Source organism: Halichoerus grypus, chromosome 2 (genome assembly GCF_964656455.1).
Source record: "Halichoerus grypus chromosome 2, mHalGry1.hap1.1, whole genome shotgun sequence".
NCBI lineage: Eukaryota > Metazoa > Chordata > Mammalia > Carnivora > Phocidae > Halichoerus > Halichoerus grypus.
Genome location: NC_135713.1, coordinates 109,524,081 through 109,545,808, shown reverse-complemented (window position 1 = coordinate 109,545,808; position 21,728 = coordinate 109,524,081). Strand labels below are relative to the sequence as shown.

Genomic DNA, 21,728 nt, shown 5'->3' with positions numbered 1-21,728 from the left:
TGGTTACAATGTATGAGCCAAGAAATATGCTGGGTGCTTTACATATATGATCTTCATTTGACCCGACAATATTGTCGTGTAGTTTTTATCAGCACTGTTTTAATGATGAGAAAACTGAGGGTTAGTAGAGTTGAAAAATAATTTTCCCAGCTCTCCAGAAATAGTGAATAGTGAGTTAAGGATTCAGATCCTCATTTGTCTACCCAAAGCCCATGTTCTAACTCTTTTGCAACATGAAAAGTAGGATTCTTTTTGTTTTGTTTTGTTTGAGAGAGAGAGAGAGTGGGAGTGGTGGAGGAGGAGAGGGGCAGAGGGAGAGAGAATCTTAAGCAGACTCTAAGCCCAGCATGAAGCCTGATGTGGGGCTTTATCTCAAGACCCTGAGATCATGACCTGAGCTGAAATCAAGAGTTGGTTGCTTAACTGCCTGAGCCACTTTCGATAAGATGAGAACACAAAGTAGGTTTTAGACTGTGTGTTCTGAATGTTCTGACATAATATGGTTATGATTTTCTCCATTTGACAAAAAAGAAAGCACTGGACTAATTATGTTTAGGAATCAGGTAATGAGCATATTTTGATAGAAAATGTACAATAAACTATGGACAACTCACGGTAGATATCCCAACCTAATCAGAGAAAGATATTCTTCTTTCTCTTACTAGTCAGGATCTGTGGATGTGGATTTAGGCCACTGAAGCTTTGACTGTGTTTTATTAGGGTATAAGGAAAAGAAAGAATCCCTATTTTTGATGTAGCAGCTTGGACAAAAGAGTCTAAAGAGAGGCTCTAGTGTAAGTGTTCTTGAACTTTTTGTGCCATAAATCCATTGTAGTCTGAGGAAGCCTCTGGACCTTTTCTCAGAGTAATGTTTTTAAATGCGTAATATACATGGAATTAGAAAGGAAGCCAATTATACAGAAATTTAGTTGTTGAGAATTTCTAAATAGGATATAGTAATACATGAACTTCTTTTCTACATATTAAGTAATAAGATCTATTGGTAGGTCTAATAGCTATCACACATTTGAAGCAGGGGTGAATGCCAGAAAAAATTGAAAGATCTGGTTTTTTCCTATCACATTACAGTTGTTGTAGGTGATTTTTGTTGGTGAGGAAGTTGCAAGTACTAACAGTAACTACGTGATGTCATGCCTCCATTCATATCTGAAGGCAACGCTAATTTTCACTTAGAGTTTAATGAAAATAAAGATACACATTTTTCCTATCTGCAATTGCCCAGGGGTTTTAGGGTATCAGATCAGAACCCCTGGTCTGATGAGTGAGAGCTGGAGGTGAGCGGTGGTGACGAGGAGGAGGCACCAAAAGAAACCAAGATGTAGGGCTACTGTGGCACATAATTTGTTGGTGCAAATGATGCTTTGAAACTCAACGCTGATGACTACTTCTGCAAAAACAATGCAGGAAATAAACAAAAAAATAAAGGCTCATCTTAGTCAAAGAATGCCCCAAAGAGAAGTCGCATCTTTGCTAGCCACTTCTACTCTGAAGAAGAGTAACCAGATTTTATAAGTTACCTTATTTGGGGGAAAAAGAATGGGAAATATTTGGGAGGAGATGCTTGGTGCAACTTGTATCTTTTAATATTTTCTCTCTAACACCAAAATGAGTAGCGTATCCTCCTTAAAGTGCTTGGCATACACAATGCCCAAACTGGATGGTGGCTAAAGAGATTTATGTAGGTCTTCTGTCCCACTAACCAACAAATAATGATAGTAATGGAGTATAACTCATTGAATAAAATAAGAATCAGTGAGCAAAAACTCAAAATGATGAAATGAGTACATGCATGGAAGAGACGGGAAAGCTCTCAGTTACAGAGATTGCCAACTAATAATGGAGAAAAAATGATGTAGTTATCAAATGACCACTTTGCAAATGAATAGAAATAATTGGTTCAGGCAAGAACTGCCAGTGGAGGAGTAATAAGTAAAAGCTTAATAATAATAGTATATTTATATGGTAACTAAGTATTATCCCATAATTACTTATTTACTCCAAAGAGAAAAATTAGTGATTTAAAGTGTAAAAATTTGGAGCTCGCTACTTTAGCCAATGTCACTAATAATGGAAAAAAATTAATTTTACACACTTCCTACTATATAAGTGGGACTCAGTATCACTTGAAAATATTTTTTAAAATGTATAACCTGAATCAATTATGAAAAAACATCAGACAAACACAAATTGAGGAACATTCTGTACAAACAACTGGTCTGTACAGTAGTCCCCCCCCCTTTATCTGCAGGGGTTAGGTTCCAAGACCCCCAGGAAATGCCTGAAACCATGGATAGTACCAAACCCTACCTATAATGTTTTTTACTATATATATATATATATATACATATATATGTATACATATATACATATATATACATATATATATGATAAAATTTAATTTATATGTGAGCACAATGTATAAGTAAGAGATTAATAAGAATTAATAATAAAATAGAACAATTATCACAATATACTGTAATAAAAAAATGAATGTGGTCTTTCTCTCTCTCAAAATATCTTGTTAGACTTTACGCACCCTTCTTGTGATGATGTGATATGATAAAATGCCTACACGATGAGATGCGATGAGATGAATGACATAGGCATTGTGACAGAGCGTTAGGCTACCATTGACCTTCTGGTGATCTGTTAGAAGGAGGATCATCTGCTTCCTGACTGAGGTTGATGATTTGGGTGTAATCGAAACTGTGGAAAAGTGGGACTGTGGATAAGAGGGGCCTACCATATTGCCCTCCTTCCTGCCCTCCCTCCCTTTCTCTTTCTTTTGTTCTTCTCTTCCTTTTGCCTTTATTGTTTTGATCATGTTTTGTTGGTGGTGGTAGTTTTTAATTCCTTTTCTCTCCTCTACTGCTTTGGGACACAGACATTCATTCTTATTTCTTTAAATATTCACATTTTAATACACATATTTGACTTAAAGTCTCAAATTATTCAACATTTCTACCCTTCTTGCAAACAATGCAGTGGGTTTTAGAAAGCTTTAAATCTAACCACTCATCTCTGAATTTGCTATAACAAATTATCAAAACTTGGGTGGCTTAAAAAAAAACCCAATCTATTATTTTACAGTTCCGAAGGTCATTTGTCCAATAGGAGCTCACTAGGCTAACATCAAGATGTTGTCAGCCTTCTGAAGACTCAGAGAATCCATTTTCTTGTCTTTTCTAGTTTCTAGAAGCCATTCGCATTACTTGACTCCTGGCTGCGTTCCTCCGTCTTCCAAGTCAGCCATGGCAGGTTGAGTCCTTCTCACATCACCTCACTCTGACTTCCTCTTCAGCCTTCTTCTTCCATATTTAAGAACCCTTGTAATTACATTGGGCTCACCCATTTAATCTTCCCCATTCTAATAATCTCCCTATTTTAAAGTAAACAATTCATCTGTAACTTTTGATTTTAAAGCATACAGTTTGCAAAATCTGAGGGTGTTGCTCTTGAAATTAATAGAATCAAACAATTAAGAGAGGTCACTAGGAAATTAAGCGTGGATACCTCTTGAGTGGCACAGATTCTTGCAAGCTCTTTGGTTTGCTTTAATCATACAATAAAGTAAGATGTTGAAATCAGAAGCCTTGAATGGAATGTTACAACCTGGCATGCTGACCACTCGGATGTCTTTACTAGCTATAGTTGTTTTCCTCAGTTGGAATGTCAATTCTTTTTACCTCCCTCATCTGAATTCTCCATATGCTTCCAGACTCAAATTTGGTCTTTCTTTACCGTAAAACCTTTTTGATTATTTCAACCCTAATGGGTCCTCTCTTTTCCAAACTCCCATGAGACTTACAGTCCATATTCTGTAATTTTTGTTTTAATTAGATACCTAGTCTATTTTTTACTATTGTTTCATCATTGTCACCATCTTTGCTTCCATTTACTGAATCCTCATTGTGGAGTCAGGTCTGTACTAAATGCCTTGTGAGCATTACCTCGCTTAATTCTCATACCTACCTCTCAGAGTATTTTTCATTATCCTTAGTTTGCAGCAGAAAAATGGAGACTCTGGAGGTTACGTTTGGGACCCAAGTTCAGGCATCCCCAAAGTGGGGGAACAGGAATGTGAGCCAAAATCTGTTTGACATGAGTTTGGTGCTTCTAACCCCTTTTCTCTACCACTCCACACAATATTTGCTTTGTTCTTTGACGATAAGCTCTTCCATGGTAGGGACTCTCACAGTTTTTCTGGAACTCCCACAGGGCTAGCACAAACTTAAGCATATAGCAGGAGCTCAGTACAAGCACTGAATGGGCACATTTGTCATGAACATGAACTTGAAGCAGAATGGTGTCCTAAGCAATGCAAACAGCCCCAGGTTGGGTTTATGTTAATGAGTGAAGTGGTCATACAGCAAGTTGAAGGATCTATTTCAAAAGTTTTTATTTTGTGCCTTTAAGGGATGTTTGGTATGTTAGGAAATTTTGGGGAATTCCCTCCACTGGTTTTGGAAAGATGACTATGGTAACCTCTATCAACAAGGCACCTAGCTGAAACAATGTAGCCAGGAGAATACCTAGGCCTATAACCACAGAATTTACATAGTTTCCACATCAACCAATTGTCCATAAAATAATTCCAAATGATGCTGCTCAAGGGAGTGGTCTGTGGTTACATCCAAATTTCTGTGAGCCTGCTCCCTACTGCCCTCAGCCAGCCTTCTGGGGAAACTGAAGTACTAGATCACAGAGCCCTGCCCCAGCATGAAATTCCAGAGCACTTATACTTGGTTTAATAATAATAATTAAGGATTAAAAAGGGCTCTTCAGTGCACACAGATGATACATTTTATTAGACATGTAGCAACCATCACTTCTTAGAGCAGAGCATCTTCTAGTATAAAGTATCCTAAGTCTGTGCCTTGCTCAGAGGAGCACAGATGTGCTCAAATTTATTTCTCAGATATTCATGCACTTTGTGCTCCTGTTTGGGGCTGTCCCTTAGATACCAGTGCTTTAGGTGAATTGGCTAAGCTCACAGTTGGGCAAGCAGGTGATGGGAAGGAAAGAGGGAAGGCACCGTTGCTGAAAAGCCGGCCTTTGGGCCAAGATAAGGCTTGTAGAAAGCTCCAGGCAATGAAGAGGTGCATGGGAATGTTTCCTGGCCCCGTGTGTATGTCCTGCTTTGTTTCTGAATACGGTGCTTGGCGCAGGGTAGGTGTTGTGGTTTGGAGGAAGCTGTTTTTCAGCTCACTGGCACAGGGGCCTTGTATAAAATGGGCATACAGCTGGGGCCAGAAATAAGCAGATTTACAAAGTTGGCAAAACCTTTAGAGTTATTCTTATCAAACCCTAGTCTTTGCCCAGCCCACTTGTTCTTTTATTCTCTCCATCCAGCTCTCTGGGTCTGGATGCAGGTGAAGCAGATCCACCACTTGGGCCTCCCAGCTGCGGTCTCCCAGAGTCCTGTCGGGGTGAAACTTTTCATGTTTCCCCATGTCCCATCCCCTCTGTATTGTCTTCTGGCTCCAGTCTAACACCAGAGCTGCCCTACTTACATGCCTCTGCCCACCCCACAGAGGAGAGAAGGATGGTCCGAATTGGTCATCCCTCAGCTTTGCAGATCGGCAGGGCCTGGGGTATGGGAGCCACCCTGTCCCACACCCTCACCCCATACAGCTTCTAGATAAAAGGAACTTCCTCTGTTGGCCCCAGCAAGTCATATACTGAGTGCCATTTTCTGTGAGTGCCGTGAGTGAGAAGATTCAGAAGGCATTGTTCATTGCTGCCCATACAATCCATGGGTGTAAATGCTTACTTGCAGCAATTTTTAGTCTTTGAGGTGCATCAAATTTACTGACTGGGCTTCTTAAAAATGTGTTGCCTCCTAGCCCTGAAATTCTAATTCAGTCAGTTTGGGGCCTGAGAATCTGCATTTTAATAAACTGAGCTATTTTTATGAACACTGTAATTGTCAAGATAGACAAGGCATTTATAGCAAATAATCACCAAACCTGGAAGGTTTCCAGCAGTTTGGTGTGTGTACAGGATCGGGGGGGGAGTCGCAGATGGGGAAACTGAGGCCCAATGGGGTGAACTGACTTTCCCAAAATCACAGTGGAAGTTAGAAGGACAAAAGCCTCCCTCTTCATCTAGAACTTTTCCCACTCTTCCACACTATATTCCTTCTTCAAGTTTGTAGAAAAGCTCTTGTTAAGAGAGAATTTTTCCCTATGGGAACCCTGATACATTAGGAAAATAGGTACAGGGTAGGGAGCGGAGTCAGGACTGTGATGGGAGTTGGAGAAGAGGCAGTCGGTATCACTGAAAAGTGCCAGGTGGGCATTTTATTACCTTTACCTAGTGTATCAAAGAGTTTTTAATTATGCGAATTAAGAATCTTAACATTATAAAATGTTAACGTTCAGTTTTGGGAGAGATATTTTAGGTTATTGAATTTAATTCCCAGATGAGGAGAATGATGAGTCCTCTACATCATGACAAAGCTATGACTAAAACCCAACTTAATTAAGGTCATTGGTGTTTCTGCTGCTTTGCCTTCCTGCTTCCTTGGTATTCTTCCCTGGCATGAAGTAAAGATCCCAGTAAAGGAAACTCATCATCTTTCACTTTTGAGAAAACAGTACTTTTCTGTGTAGCAAAATCATCCACTCAGCTGTTACTTCTCTCTTTGGCCTCCTAGGTGCTTCTCATGGTCTTAGAGATTCTGATAAGGGGCACGAGATTCTTGGCATTTGTTACATACCAATAGCTAACATGGCAGTGGTAGGTTCTCCATAAATGGTTGACAGTGGGTTGAATAATGGAGAATCTGCATTTCAGTGAGCTCCATAGACTCTTCTACCACATATTGCATTAGCCAAGATAAGTTAGTCTTAGGTGGCAAACAAAAGTTTTTGATCCTTATTTTATATACCAGCAGGAACATTATGAGGTATCTTTTAAAATCTTGGACAACTCTCTGAAGCTTAATATGCTACAATCTCAGAACCTAAACATTACTATTTAGCTCTTCAGACCTAGATCAGAGCCTGGGAAATAATAGAGCCCAGTTGAATGAATGACTGTCTGCCCCTCTCCAACTTCCATACTGTCCCCTTTCCTTTCTTCTCCACACACTGGCAGGGGCCCTCAGTAGCTTGTCAGAAATCCTGTGGGGGTCACGGAGCTGAGCAGTGTTTGTCCATAGGTACAGGGGCCACTCCTCCACATGAGAATTTTGACATGGAATCCATGTCAGGGCAGCTAGGGAAGCACTAGAGATGCATTCCACAACAGAGTTCTTGGAATTATCTCCTTCCCAAAGGTGACGTGGTCCCCATCAAGCTTTGCTGTGCTTCTCGGATCCTATGTCCGGTCCCCGTTCTCTCAAGCTTCCTCCTCCTCCTCCTCCTTTGTCACTCCTGCTGCACACATGCGTCATTAGCAGCCTCTCGCTGCGGCAAGAACCGCTTTCATCTATGAATAGATTTTAACAGCCTCCTTCAAACTTCCTCTCAGGGCTGCACTGACTCAGCTACCCTGGGAACAGGGAGTGCTTTGACTGACAGTGAGCCTTCCCATTCTAAAGTGTGATGATGGCAGGGCGAGAGGTGCAAGAAGACCTGTCTAAAGGAAGCCTTCCTGAAATGATAAATCCACCCCAGCAACATAAGAGGCAGAGTCGAAAGACGAGGAGCAGCTGGAGAGCTATGGTGGGTTGCTGTGGATGAAGTGAGAGTTGGGGATCTGAAATTACTGATTAAAAAAAAAAAGCATCTTTCAGGTTTAGGGCTTTGATCTAAGGATTAAAAAGAAAGTGCCTCCCCTGAGAAAGGATATTTAGAGAGCCAATTTGCAAGTAGCTAAGGCAAGGGAAAAGATTTCCAGAAGGCAAATCCAGGTCATCTGTTCACAAGTAATGGGTGCTATGGCTCTCACACTGAATTCGCAGCTACTGCCTTTAATTAATGACAGGACACCATCACCACAGTGGCCAGCTGCAAAGCCTCTGTAGGCTTTCCCAGACAAGAAGGACCATTTGTGCTCAAGCACCCAGGATGTGTGGGAACAAACCTAGCTTGAGCCTTATGTAGGATGAAACCAGCCAAAGAGGTTTTTCCAGAAAGAGGTAACCTCAAGGCTGTTTATTAATAGGACAATGGATTCACCCAATAGAAATGTTTGGTGGTGTCTGCTTAATTATTCTCAGGCACTTATTATTGCAATTAGGAACCTGCTAAATTGCAAAACCTCGTCTAGACTAGAATTAAAAAGAACCTGTTTGTGATTGTTTTTTTGTTGGAGAGAGGAGGTAAACAGTTCAACCTAGAGTCTCACTCAAATGTTTACTCGGTCTCTCTTGGACTTGGACTACAGCCTCTCTTGGCTTTTAATGATGCAAAGGGGCACACCAAAACACAAGTGCTTGCAAGACTCCTTTCGCACCACTCACCCTTAGCTGCAGCGTGTAACACTCTTGAGTGTGTTTGCTGTTCCTATAAACAATGACAATTAAGGTTTTGATTTTTATTTTCTTTAGCTAGAGACTTTGTCTAGAAACAAACTAGAATGAGAGAAGGAGCTTCAGAAAGTCAGGTAGGGTTCAGAAACACAGTGATGGGAAGATATCCATGTCCCAAAATATCACTTCCTACCGACACTTCCAAAATGTATTCCTCTTGAAATCCTCTCTGCCTCAGATTCTATGTATTTCCATTTCTTGAGGTTTCTCCTACCTCTTACAGTGATCATTCTTTGTTCCTTGATCTACACCCACAGGCAGATTTATTATTAATTCCCCTGTTTTTTTAAAGTCAATGCTAAGTGCAGATTTAAATTCACCTTCTTAACCCCATGCTGATTTTTTTCTTCTCTGAACAGTCACAGCATTTTACATCTATTCCATTCATCAGTGCACTTAACTATGTGAATCCTTGGATTGTTACTTAACAGTTTGGGTGTACATTATCTTCCCAATTATATCTACAGTACTTGGCAACAATGACATAATCAGGAGTCTGCGATTCACAACAGTTTCTAGGGGCGCCTGGGTCGTTCAGTTGGTTAAGTGTCTGCCTTCAGCTCAGGTCATAGTCTCGGGGTCCTGAGATCGAGCCCCGTGTCAGGTTCCCTGCTCAGCGTGGAGTCTGCGTCTCCCTCTGCCCGTCCTCCCACTCGTGCTCACTCCCTCTCTGTCTCTCAAATAAATAAAATCTTAAAAAAAAAAAACAACAGTTTCTAACACATAAGAGGTCTTTAGGAAATATTTTGTAGTTTGAAGATGTTTTTTATAATTAATAAAATTTTTTTGAGCAGTTCAAGGTTTACAACAAATTTCAGTGGAGAGTGCATAGTTTCCATATACCACCCCCACCCCTGCTGCAACACTCCCCCTTCCAGCTTCCCCTATGATTTTATATTTTACATCCATAGGGTACATTGGTTGCAGCTGATGAGCCAATACTGATACAATATTATTAACTTAAGTCCATATTTTACATTAGGCTTCACTCTTCTGGTTGTACATTTTATCTATTTTGACACTATATAATATCTTCAATTTACCAGTGCAAAAGCATACAGAATAGCTTCAATGACCTAGAAATCTCCAGTGTTCCACCAGTTCATCCCTCCCATGCCACACCCCTCCACATGCCACACCTGGGCAGCCCCGGATCTTCTCGCTGGCTTGAGAGCTCCCAGAACGTCAGAGAGTTGGAATTGTACAGTATATACCCTTTCAGACTGTCATCTTTCCCTTAGAAATCAGCACTTAGGTGCCTTCATATCTTTTCATTGCTTGAGAGCTCATTTCTTTTTATTATTGAATCACATTCCATTATTTGGTTGTACCATGTTTTATCTCTTCGCCTACTGAAGGATACCTTGGTTGTTCCTACATTTTGGCAAGTATGATTAAAGCTGCCATAAACGTTCATGTGCAGCTTCTTGTGTGGACCTAAGTTTTCAGATTATTTGTGTAAACAGCAAAAAGTGCAACTGCTGGATCATATGGTATGAGTATGTTCCATTTTATAAGAAACTGCCAGTTTGTCTTCAACGTGGCAGTACCATTTTGTATTCCTGCCAGCAATGAATGAAAATTCTGCTTGCTTAGATGATCTTTTGAAACTGGCTTTTGGTAGGCAGAAGATATAAAGGAGGAACATTTGTGGGGTGGAATTAATCCAGAGTCACCTATCCTTACCTTTAGGTTGTCCTGCGGTAAATAGTGAGGAGTCGTGAATAGTGAGTGGGTGTAGAAACAAGCAGGCCTGGATGGTATCTTCATCCTGCTACTTACCAGCTATGTGGTCAAAACAAATGACTTAACCTGAGCTTCACGTCTTTTTTTTTTTTTTTTTTAAGATTTTATTTATTTATTTGACAGAGACACAGAGAGAAAGGGAACTCAAGTAGGGGGAGTGGGAGAGGGAGAAGTAGGCTTCCCGCAGAGCAGGGAGCCCGATGCGGGGCTCGACCCCAGGACCCTGGGATCATGACCTGAGCCGAAGGCAGACACTTAATGACCAAGCCACCCAGGCGCCCCTGAGCTTCACTTCTTCTTAAAGACTGGGACAATAGTATCAACTTCCTCAGTCTCTAATGAATATATTAAACAAGATAATGCATCTGAAGAGACGCATAATGGGCACTCAAAAGATGGTTTCCATCCCAGCTGTAGGGATAAACTAATTTTATTCCACCCCAACTATAGGGACTCTACTAATTTTTACTGGACTTTTTTTAAGATATGATAATCAATATCCACTCCCTGTATTCCGAGTTCCTTTAAGATCACTGCACAGTCCTGTGACTAAAACAAGAAAAAAACATCAGTATTCTTAATGGGAGTGGAATGTTCCAGTTGCTATTTTCACCTGGGAAAACAGTTGAGGGACTAGAAATGTCCTTCCAAGTCCTTGACTTATGGAGACCTCACACTTGAACACAGGGCTGCGTGCTTGCCTCACCTCGGCCACCTCTCAGCAAGTGAGGTCACCGTGACAATGGGCAGCGCAGGTGGCTCCACTTGATTCTTTTTCATGCAAGCCTCACTGACCATGAGCTTTTCCTCTGAGAAACGTAGCAGCATCTTGCAGTCACAGCTTCACTGCGGCCTGTGGAGAGCTCAAAAACTGTAGTCACCCTAGAATATTTTCACTCATCTTCCTGTACTTACCACAGGAAACATCACTGACCAGTGAGACCTTCGTGAAATGCTCATGTGGTGGGTCGTATTTTCATATTTTCTCTTGCGTTTGCTATTTATGTGTGGCAAAGTGCGTGCGTGGAGGTGTCTTGCCTGCAGCCTAATTTCTTTTAAACTCTTTTAAATATCGTTTTCAGACCCTGCTTCTCTGGCCCTAAGCTAATAGTTATCTTCGGTTTATCTGCTTAATGTAATTCACAAGGTAAAAACAGCCTTTGGCCCTCAGCCCCTTTTTCCATATGACTGTCTTCATCTGCTGATTTCCAGTTAAGGAGTAGCTGAGAGAAGTTGAATCTAATAAGCGTGTTTTATTGTGCAGGTGGGCCAGGTTTCTATTTTGGTGGTTGCTATATATATATGACTAGTCTGTCGATTACTGCTTTGCCACTCCCATATGCATCGCATTGTGCTAGGAAGGAAGTGATCAGTGAACACCAGAAATTAAGATTCAAAGATTAGAGAGTCATGATTTCTTTACTTTTGGGGGTTTATTGCTATGAATAAATTATGGTTCAGTGACTAGTGGAGAAACTTACTGATGGACCTCTATTACCAAGTAATTATTGATATACTCTTAATCCATACATAGATCTAGCATTGTGACTGCTAGAGAACCCCAGTATAGGTGAGCTGGGGAGAGGTGAAGTTGTTTTAAGGATGCTTTCATTTGGAGGAGAATGTGAGATTTTATGTTTTAAGAATTCTATACTGGGTCTATAAGGGCCAATATGTAGAAATTGTACCTTAGGCCATATCGTATGGAAAAAGATTGGTCAGACTTCAGGAGGAGTTTGAAAGGACTCTGTTACTATATCACTTACTGAAAGAATGATATTTTGGAATCAAAGCTCCAGCATAGTTAAAAGACTAAAGAATATTTTTGATCTGAGAACACATGCTTTTTTGTTTTCTAAAGGTAACAGAACCATCAGTTGGATCGTGGTTTAAGTATTTATATTTCCACTAAGTAATAAGTAAACCAAGGCAACTAAATTGTATAGTTCCCACTCATGATCCATATTACCAGTTACAGGCAGATTATAATAACCAGATTCAGTATTTCATTTCCTGAGATAATATAATATTAGCTATGTTAGTAGTTTTGTTTTAACCATATTAATCTTAAAGGGGTTACTGGTTTTCTCCTAGACTCTGTGAATGAAGTTAGATAATTGAGGCATCACTGGACCAACTGTTAAGATTTCTCTGTGTGTGAGTAATCAAAGTAGGAATAATGGAGGTAGTCACTTGATTACCTTTTTACTTTTGAAAACATAACATTGTAACGTTATTTCTAAGGCTGATGTTTGGCTTAGGCTTACCTATGTGACTGCACTGCTTGTCCAAATACAGAAATACTTCCATTGAAATTGGTAAATAGTTACTACCTCGGGCCCCTCTAATGTCTTTCTAGAACCTTGGCTGACTCAGGGCCTCTCCTGGACCCTTCCCTGATCAAATTCTCCATTATAGTAAATCGTTGGCAGAAAGGGTCACAGTCGCTTTCTTCTCTATACGCACACCCCTTGGCAATATGACTTTTGTTTTTTCCCATTAAGAGGTAAAGCCTCTTTTTTCACTCCTTGAATTTGGACTTATCTTGGGACAGGACTTCACCAATAAAATGCAGTATAAATGATATTATGTAAATTATACACCTAGGCCTAAACAGGTCTTGTGCACATCTGGTCTTTCTCTCTCAGAAACGTGCTCTGGAGTCATAAGAACAAGCCCAAAATACTCTGGTGAAAGATGAGAAACCAAGCGGAACAGAGATGAACTCCTAAACCAGGCTATCTCAGACCACTCTGAACTGGCAGTTGACTGAAGATGTAGGAGAAAGCCTGGATGAGAGCAGAAGAACTACCCAGCTGAACCTAGTCCAAATTACTGACCCTCAGACATATGAGCTAAATAGATGGTCATGACTACTTTAAGTCCATAGGCTTAAATGTTTCTTATGCAGGAACATTTATTGCAAATTTATAAGATTACATATAACTTATTATCTACACATAAATAGGCAAATAATATACCAATAGTCCAGCATCTAGGGGGTAACAACTAGGGAATAGCAGGTCCCCCAGGTCCTCCAGGAATCTCCCATGCCCAGGCCAGTGTCTATTTTGATTCATTGGTCCCAATGGTGCAGCAACAATTTCCTCAGGAGAGTATGAGCTTTGACATTTTTAAAATTCCATACTGAGGCCACAAAGGCCAATAAGTAGCAATTATACTTTAGGCTATACAGTATGAAAAGTTTATCACATTCCACCAGAGTTCGAAAGGATCCTATTACTATAATACACACCTAGCTGTCATTAATTTTTTAGTTGTAATTAGAAATTATCTGATACTAGGCATTTACCCCAAAGATACAGATGTAGTGATCCAAAGGGGCACTTGCACCCCAATGTTCATAGCAGCAATGTCCACAATAGCCAAACTGTGGAAAGAGCTGAGATGTCTGTTGACAGATAAATGGATAAAGAAGATGTGGTGTGTATATATATATGTGTATATATATATATATATATATATATATATATATACACAAAAGAATATTACTGAGCCATTAGAAAGAATGAACACTTACCATTTACATTGATGAGAATGGAACTGGAGGGTATTATGCTGAGTGTGATAAGTCAATCAGAGAAAGACAATTATCATATGGTTTCACTCATATGTGAAATATAAGAAACAGTGCAGAGGATCATAGGGGAAGGGAGGGAAAACTGAATGGGAAGTCACCAGAGAGGGAGAAAAACCATGAGGGACTCTTAACTATAGGAAAGAAACTGAGGGTTGCTGGAGGGGAGGTGGGTGGGAGGATGGGTAATTGGGGGATGGGCATCAAGGAGGGCATGTGATGGGATGAGCACTGGGTGTTAAACGCAACTGATAAATTATTGAACACTACATCTGAAAATAATGATGTACTATACGTTGGCTAATTGAATTTAAATTAAAAAGAAATTATTTGATACTTCAGAGCATTTTTAAGGTTTAAAGTATTCATTAAAGTTTATTTTTAGTAATCACTGTTTTTCTTACCAAGTTTAATCAGAAAGAAACACTCGAGTTGAAAAATTTTTTCTTGGTAAAACTGAGTAAAAAGACAACCCAATTTTTTAAACAGATAAAAACCCAATGAACTGAAAACTTATGTGCACACAAAAAATCTGGCTGTTTATAGCAGCTTTATTCATAATTATCAAAATATGGAAGCAACCAAGATGTTCTTCAGTAGGTGAGTGGATAAACAAACTGCATTCCATCCATATAGTGGAATATTATTTAGCTTTAAATAGGTGTGGAGAGAAGGTTGAGTAGATAGAACCCTGGGCGTTTTTAAGGCAGTAGGTCTGTTTAGTATGAACATTAAGAGTGTAACCTAATGTAAACTATGGACTTCGGTTGATAATAACACAATCACAACACAGTGTGATATCACAATGGTTAACTTTTACAAGTGGACCACACTGGTGTGGGATGTTGGTGGTGGGGGAGGCTGTGTGTAGGAAGAGGTGGTGTATGTGGACTTTCTGTTCTATTTTGCTGTGAGCCTAAAACCTCTAAAAAATAAAAGTATACATTTTTAAAAAATTGGATAAAAGACTTGAGTAGACACGTTATAATGAATGGTCAATAAGCACATGAAAAAAATTCTCAACATTCTTAGTCTCAGGGATGCAAATTCGAACTACACTGACGTATCACTACACACCCACTAGAAGGGCTAATATTAAAAAGACCATCAATATCCATTGTTGGCAAGGATGTGGAGCACATAGAATTTTTACACGTTGCTGGTAGGAGTGTAAAATAGTGCAAACACTATTTCTTATAAAGTTAAAATATGCACTTACCCAGAAATTCTACTCTTTGGTATTTACCCAGAAGAACTGGAAACAAAATAAAAAGAAATTGATAAAAAGATGTGTGTATAACTGTTGGTTCCAGCTTTATCCATTATAATAACCCTGAACTGGAAACAACCCAAATGTATGCCAGCTGGTGAATGATAAATAAACTGTGCTATAGTCTTACAATAAATTCCCTTAAACAGTAAGGTAAAATGAACTGCTAATTCAGGTCACAATGTGGATGAATCTTAGTCATCATGCTGAGCAAAAGAAGCCAAACACAAAACAGTACAGATTGCTGAGTGCATTAAATGAAATTCAGTACCAGGCAAAACTAATCTTTAGTGATGGAAAAGAGGTCAGTGATCATTTGCGGGATGGATGAGAAGGAGGGATGAGAGATGGACTTCAAAGGGATTAAAAAAATATATCCTTCCTACGGTCAAGATATCACTTCTAGGGATGGTAAAACAGATCCCATGCTCATGGTGAATATTGCTAATCAATTATGGTACATTTTTCAGCTTTTTGGCATTCAAAGACAATGCTCCAGATAGCTACCGTGAACCATCAAAGTTGGCCCAGTCCTTGAAACCTTGCTGCTGTTCCAGACTAAGGCCCCCAGGCTGTACCCGCCCCAACCCCCCATACACCTCTGCCCCAGAGCAGGAAGTAGGACGGGCTCCATGGACATGTGTCATGTGCACTCGCACCGAGCGTTCCTGTTTACAGTCGCCCCATGGTTGGCACCGTCCTGAAATTATTAATAGATTTTTTTAATAATGGACCTCTCATTGTCATGTTGTACTGGCCCCCCAAATTTCATAGCCAGTCCTGGCAGCAAGCCTGTCCGTCATGAAGCCCCTGAAGTCGGTTCAGCTTCAGTTTTCAGTCTGTAGTTTTTTTAAGATACAAAGATAGCATCCATTCTTTCTAATGCTTTTCTTGCTCAGTATCTGGCTCTCTACTTCAAGGCCAAAGCAAATAGGTCGAAGACTCTTGTGGGGGGAACAGACATTAGATTCGCTTTCCAGTGAGAAAGCCCTAATTACTGCTTTGAATGGGTTTGATTTCTAAGTCTTCCTTCAGACTTTTGTTTTCGCCTCGGGCTTCTTGTAAAAGGGCCATGCCCTTTAACTACCTAGGAGTTTTTAAATACGGGATGGGTCATTTCCATTCCCATTCTTCCTTTCGAACCGCATCGCTTTCATATCTTCAGCACTTGCATTAGCATAAAGTAAAATAAAAAGCTCTGTCCTGATGCTATGGGCTGAACTGTATCCTCCAAAAACATGTCACAATCCTAACTCCCAGTACCTGTGACTGTGACCTGATTGGGAGTAAACTCTGAAGACACGGAGAGAACATCCTATACAAGCCTGGGATGCCTGAGGCCACCAGAAGCTAGAGGAGAGGCATAAAATTCCGCACCCCTCCCCCCCGTCCGCTGTGTCCTCAGAAGGAACCAACCCTGCCAACACCTTGATCTCAGAAGTCTAGCCTCCAGAACTGAGAGATAGTAAATTCCTATTATTGAAGCTACCCAACCTGTGGTACTTTCTATGGCAACCCCAGCAAACTAATGCAGCCACTGAAATTGAAGGGCAGAAAAGCATGACAGTAGACCTCCCAGATAAATTATATTTAATTTCTATTTAATTTCTCCGTTATTTGCCCTTCTTAAACATGCGTTAATCTCTGTTTCCTCATCAACACCCTTGGGTTTTCCTTGGGTTATCATGAAGCTACCATCTGGCTGGAATCTAAGACCTAACCATCAAAATGTGGTCTCCCTGCTGTCTACACTAAAGTCACCAGGTATGCTTGTTTAAAACATAGGTTTCTGGGGCGCCTGGGTGGCTCTGCCTTCGGCTCAGGTCATGATCCCAGGGTCCTGGGATCGAGCCCCGCATCGGGCTCCCCGCCCAGCGGGAAGCCTGCTTCTCCCTCTCCCACTCCCCCTGCTTGTGTTTCCTCTCTCGCTGTGTCTCTGTCAAATAAAATCTTCAAAAAAAAAAAAAAAAAAAGATTCTCTCTCCCTTTCCCTCTGCCCCTGCACCCCATGCTCTCTAAAAATAAATAAATACATCTAAAAAAAACCAAAAAACAAAAACAAAAAAACATAGGTTTCTAAGTCTCCGACCAGAATGACAGAATTAGATTCTTTGGGAAAGGATGGCCCGCGAGTCTTCATCTTCTACAAGTTCTCCAGGTGATTCTGAAGTAAACTAAAGTTTGGTTAGTAAACTAAGTGGTTATTGAAGGAATTTCTGGCTGGATGGCCAGCGCCACATGAGGGAATAATTCACACACAGCAACAGCCTGCCCCTCCCCAGGGTCTGTCTCTTTTTAGGAGCTAAGTAAGGGAGACCCCCCTTCCCACACTCATCCCCATTCTCCTGCTCCAGATAAAAGACCCACTTTGTACAAGTTCCAGCATAGGGGAGGAATCTCATCCCCCTTTATCAAAAGCAGCAGAGGGATTCCCAGAACCAGAATCTTTCTGAAACTCTTCATCCCCCTAGCATTTCCAGAGACAAGGAAAGTGTTTGGGTAAATAGTTGAACTCTTAATTACTGTAATTTTTACCTTACTCTTTACCACAGAAAACTAGGTTATACACCAAGAGTTTATAGCTATGCTTGGTTCCTTAAAACTACTTTTGAGCCAAAAAGCACTACTACACTTTATCAAAAGGTGACTTCTGGCTGCTTTAAACCCCAATAAGACCTGTGTTGGATAGGTTAGAAAATTCAAGGCCCCAGACCATTCTTGGTATCTGTTCTCCTCTTTCAAGAGTCCTCTTACTTACACATTAAGTTCACAAGCTAGAGGACAAATAATGGTGCCTCAAAAGTAAGGGGTTCAAACCCAAGACACACACAGACACATGTAGGAAGGAGCAGGCTATGGAATTACACTTTGTGTAGGCAGAATTTGGAAATCCCTAGTTAAATCTGGAGTTTCCAGAAGTTTCTACTGGGAAGCTGTTAAAGTGCCTCTTTGCTTTTTATCTTGTCTGTGAGACAAAAGGGGGTGCTAGAATTCCAGTCCAGAGCTATCCCTAGCAGTCCTTTCTGAACAAGTTCTCTGTCTTCCTGCGATCAGCTGCTACTTTCTCTGTAGTCTGGTGCGTTAGTTAGGGTGTTTGTTGTCTCTTAAAATCTGTTAGTTGGGGCGCCTGGGTGGCTCAGTTGGTTAAGCAACTGCCTTCGGCTCAGGTCATGATCCTGGAGTCCCTGGATCGAGTCCCGCATCGGGCTCCCTGCTCGGCAGGGAGTCTGCTTCTCCCTCTGACCCTCCCCCCTCTCATGTGCTCTCTCTCATTCTCTCTCTCTCTTTAAAAAAAAAAAAATCTGTTAGTTGCCTGAGGAAGGGGAGGTCTCTGTCTGAGGGATATTTATTAGCATGTGATTTACATTTGAATTTGGCACCCCAAGGAAAAATAATCTTAGGTTGGAAATACCAAACCTGTTTTGTTAAACCATTTTCCAATTCAAACATAACATCTCCTCTGCTTCTTTCCTTACTTTTAGATAAAAGTTCAGTGCAAAATACAGAAGCCTCTGAATCTAACTCAAATTTTCACCTTACCACAGCACTGATTTTCCTGGCTTGAGCAAATTGGACCATTGGGGTACTCTTGACCACTAGTCCTAGACCTCAAATCATAATGTGAAGTTTTCCTTACACCTTTCTCCTTTGATTCAAATTCCCCTTTAATTAGCAGAATGAATTTCTAATCATATCTTCAATCCACAAGTTCAAGAGGCAGTTGTTGGCAAAATGCAATATTGCTAGTGTTTGAGAAGCTCCACGGTGGTGTTGCTTCCCTCTTTAATGCTCAGGCGCCACATGGTTGCCACCGTGTGGTGTGCGCGTGCGGCCCTGCGCACGTGTGCACCCACAAAAGACAAAACTGGAAGGTGCCGAATAAAATAGGTGCGTTTATTTGGGGTCTTAGGGATGGCAATCCTAGAGACACAGGTTCGACTGAACTTGAAAGAGTGACCCAGAGAAACAAAGGAGTTAAGAGTTTTTTTTTTTTTTTAATTTTTTTTATTTTTTAATTTTTTTATTGTTATGTTAATCCCCATACATTACATCATTAGTTTTAGATATAGTGTTCCATGATTCATTGTTTGTGCATAACACCCAGTGCTCCATGCAGAACGTGCCCTCCTCAATACCCATCACCAGGCTAACCCATCCTCCCACCCCCCTCCCCTCTAGAACCCTCAGTTTGTTTTTCAGAGTCCATCGTCTCTCATGGTTCTTCTCCCCCTCCGATTTCCCCCCCTTCATTCTTCCCCTCCTGCTACATTCTTCTTCTTCTTTTTTTCTTTCTTAACATATATTGCATTATTTGTTTCAGAGGTACAGATCTGAGATTCAACAGTCTTGCACAATTCACAGCGCTTACCAGAACACATACCCTCCCCAGTGTCCATCACCCAGTCACCCCATCCCTCCCACCCCACCCCCCACTCCAGCAACCCTCAGTTTGTTTCCTGAGATTAAGAATTCCTCATATCAGTGAGGTCATATGATACATGTCTTTCTCTGTTTGACTTATTTCGCTCAGCATAATACCCTCCAGTTCCATCCACGTCGTTGCAAATGGCAAGATCTTATTCCTTTTGATGGCTGCATAATATTCCATTGTATATATATACCACATCTTCTTTATCCATTCATCTGTTGATGGACATCTTGGCTCTTTCCACAGTTTGGCTACTACAAAGCTGTCATCATCAAGACAGTATGGTACTGGCACAAAAACAGACACATAGATCAATGGAACAGAATAGAGAGCCCAGAAATGGACCCTCAACTATATGGTCAACTAATCTTTGACAAAGCAGGAAAGAATGTCCAATGGAAAAAAGACAGTCTCTTCAACAAATGGTGTTGGGAAAATTGGACAGCCACATGCAGAAGAATGAAACTGGACCATTTCCTTACACCACACACAAAAATAGACTCCAAATGGTTGAAAGACCTCAATGTGAGACAGGGCATCTTTTATATTATGTAAACCCACTTAATGTGACAGAGATTTAAAACAGACTAAGTTCTTGATGTACTTAGAAAATATTTTGTTTTCTAAACTCTAGAATCACAAATCCCTATTTTATTTTATTGTTTTAGCTTTACTTGCAGTTGTCTGCCTTTCTGTTGATGTTGATACTTGGATTTTTTAATGAATTTACTAAAGCCAAATCCTTTCTCGCACTTTGGAAATTTTCAAAAGGTTCTTGTTTATAATTCAAGAAGAAACTTATGTCTTAAACCTTATTCTTTCTGTAAGATACCCTGGGTCAAATGAGGCTGGCATATTACAGGTATGGTATTGTAGAATATTATCAAGGTAAAATGAAATACTTATATTTTCATTTGTAAAGTAATCAATATTTTGGCTCTAAAATTATGTCCAGTATGCTTTATCTAAAATATAGTTTTGTACTTCCTTCTCTTATACCGGGTATTTATGGTATATATTATATTTATATTACACATGAGTATTCAGTTAATAAACTCAGAATTGAAATCATGGAGAATACTTTTTTTTTAAAGATTTTATTTATTTATTTATTTATTTATTTATTTATTTATTTAGCGAGCAGGGAGAGGGGCAGAGGGAGTGGGAGAGAGAGAAAATCTGAAGCAGACTCCGCAGCTGAGGCTGGAGCCCAACGTGAGGCATGATCCCACGACCCTGAGATCATGACCTGAGCCGAAATCAAGAGTCAGATGCTTAATCAACTGAGCCATCCAGGTGCATGGAGAATACTTGATATATAACTCAAAATTGATACCATCATGAAAGAAGTTGTACCCCTAACATAGAACTTCTACTTGTGTTCTCAAAGAAATTCATTAGGTCATTCTATAACCAATACGTTTTGATTATATGAGGTTATTGCAAAGAAAAAAAATGTATATGGGTAAATACTTAAGGTGCATTTTAATTATTTCCTAAAAAGTACTGATTATATTGGGTTTGCTTAACTCTTGCATTTCATTTTCCAATTGTGCAGTCTATTTTTTTAATTAAGGTATAATTGATATATATATCATTATGTTAGTTTCAGGTATACACCATGCTGATTCAGTATTTGAATACATTGCAAAATGAGCATCACAGTAAATCTAGTGAACGTCTGTCACCATAGTTATGAAGAATTTTTTTTCTTGTGATGAAGAGTTTTAAGATTTACTCTCTCAGCAACTTTCAGAAATGCAATACAGTATTATTAACTACAGATATTACATCCCCATGACTTATTTTATAACTGGAATTTTGTACCTTTTGACACCCCTCCCACTCCCTTTCTGACAACCACCAATCTGATCTCTATCTATGAGCTTGGTTTTTTTTGTTTGTTTGTTTTGTTTTGTTTTTTAGATTTCACGTATAAGTGAGAATATATGGTCTTTGTCTTTCTCTGTCTGGTTCACTTAGCATGATGCCCTCAGTTTCCATCCATGTTGTCACAGATAGCAAGATTTCATTCTTTTTTATGGCTGAATAGTATCCCAATTTTAACATTTTTATATGTAAATCAATTTTGGATAGGGTGGATTTTTTTTCAAAGCACCAAGCTTTATAAAAGCACATGCTTTGAATGTAAGTCACAAAATATTCCATTTTAAATTCTAATCTA

At 40.0% G+C, this 21,728-nt stretch overlaps 1 long non-coding RNA gene across 1 annotated transcript in view; it reads left to right on the top strand.

Annotated features, from left to right (window-relative positions):
- Nucleotides 1-11,013: 11,013 nt before the first annotated feature.
- Nucleotides 11,014-21,728, top strand: part of LOC118546055 (uncharacterized) — a 181,706-nt gene continuing 170,991 nt past the window's right edge. Inside the window, exon 1 of the long non-coding RNA XR_013445362.1 lies at nucleotides 11,014-11,209. This is a non-coding gene — a long non-coding RNA (uncharacterized LOC118546055). The remainder of the gene's footprint in view (nucleotides 11,210-21,728) is intronic.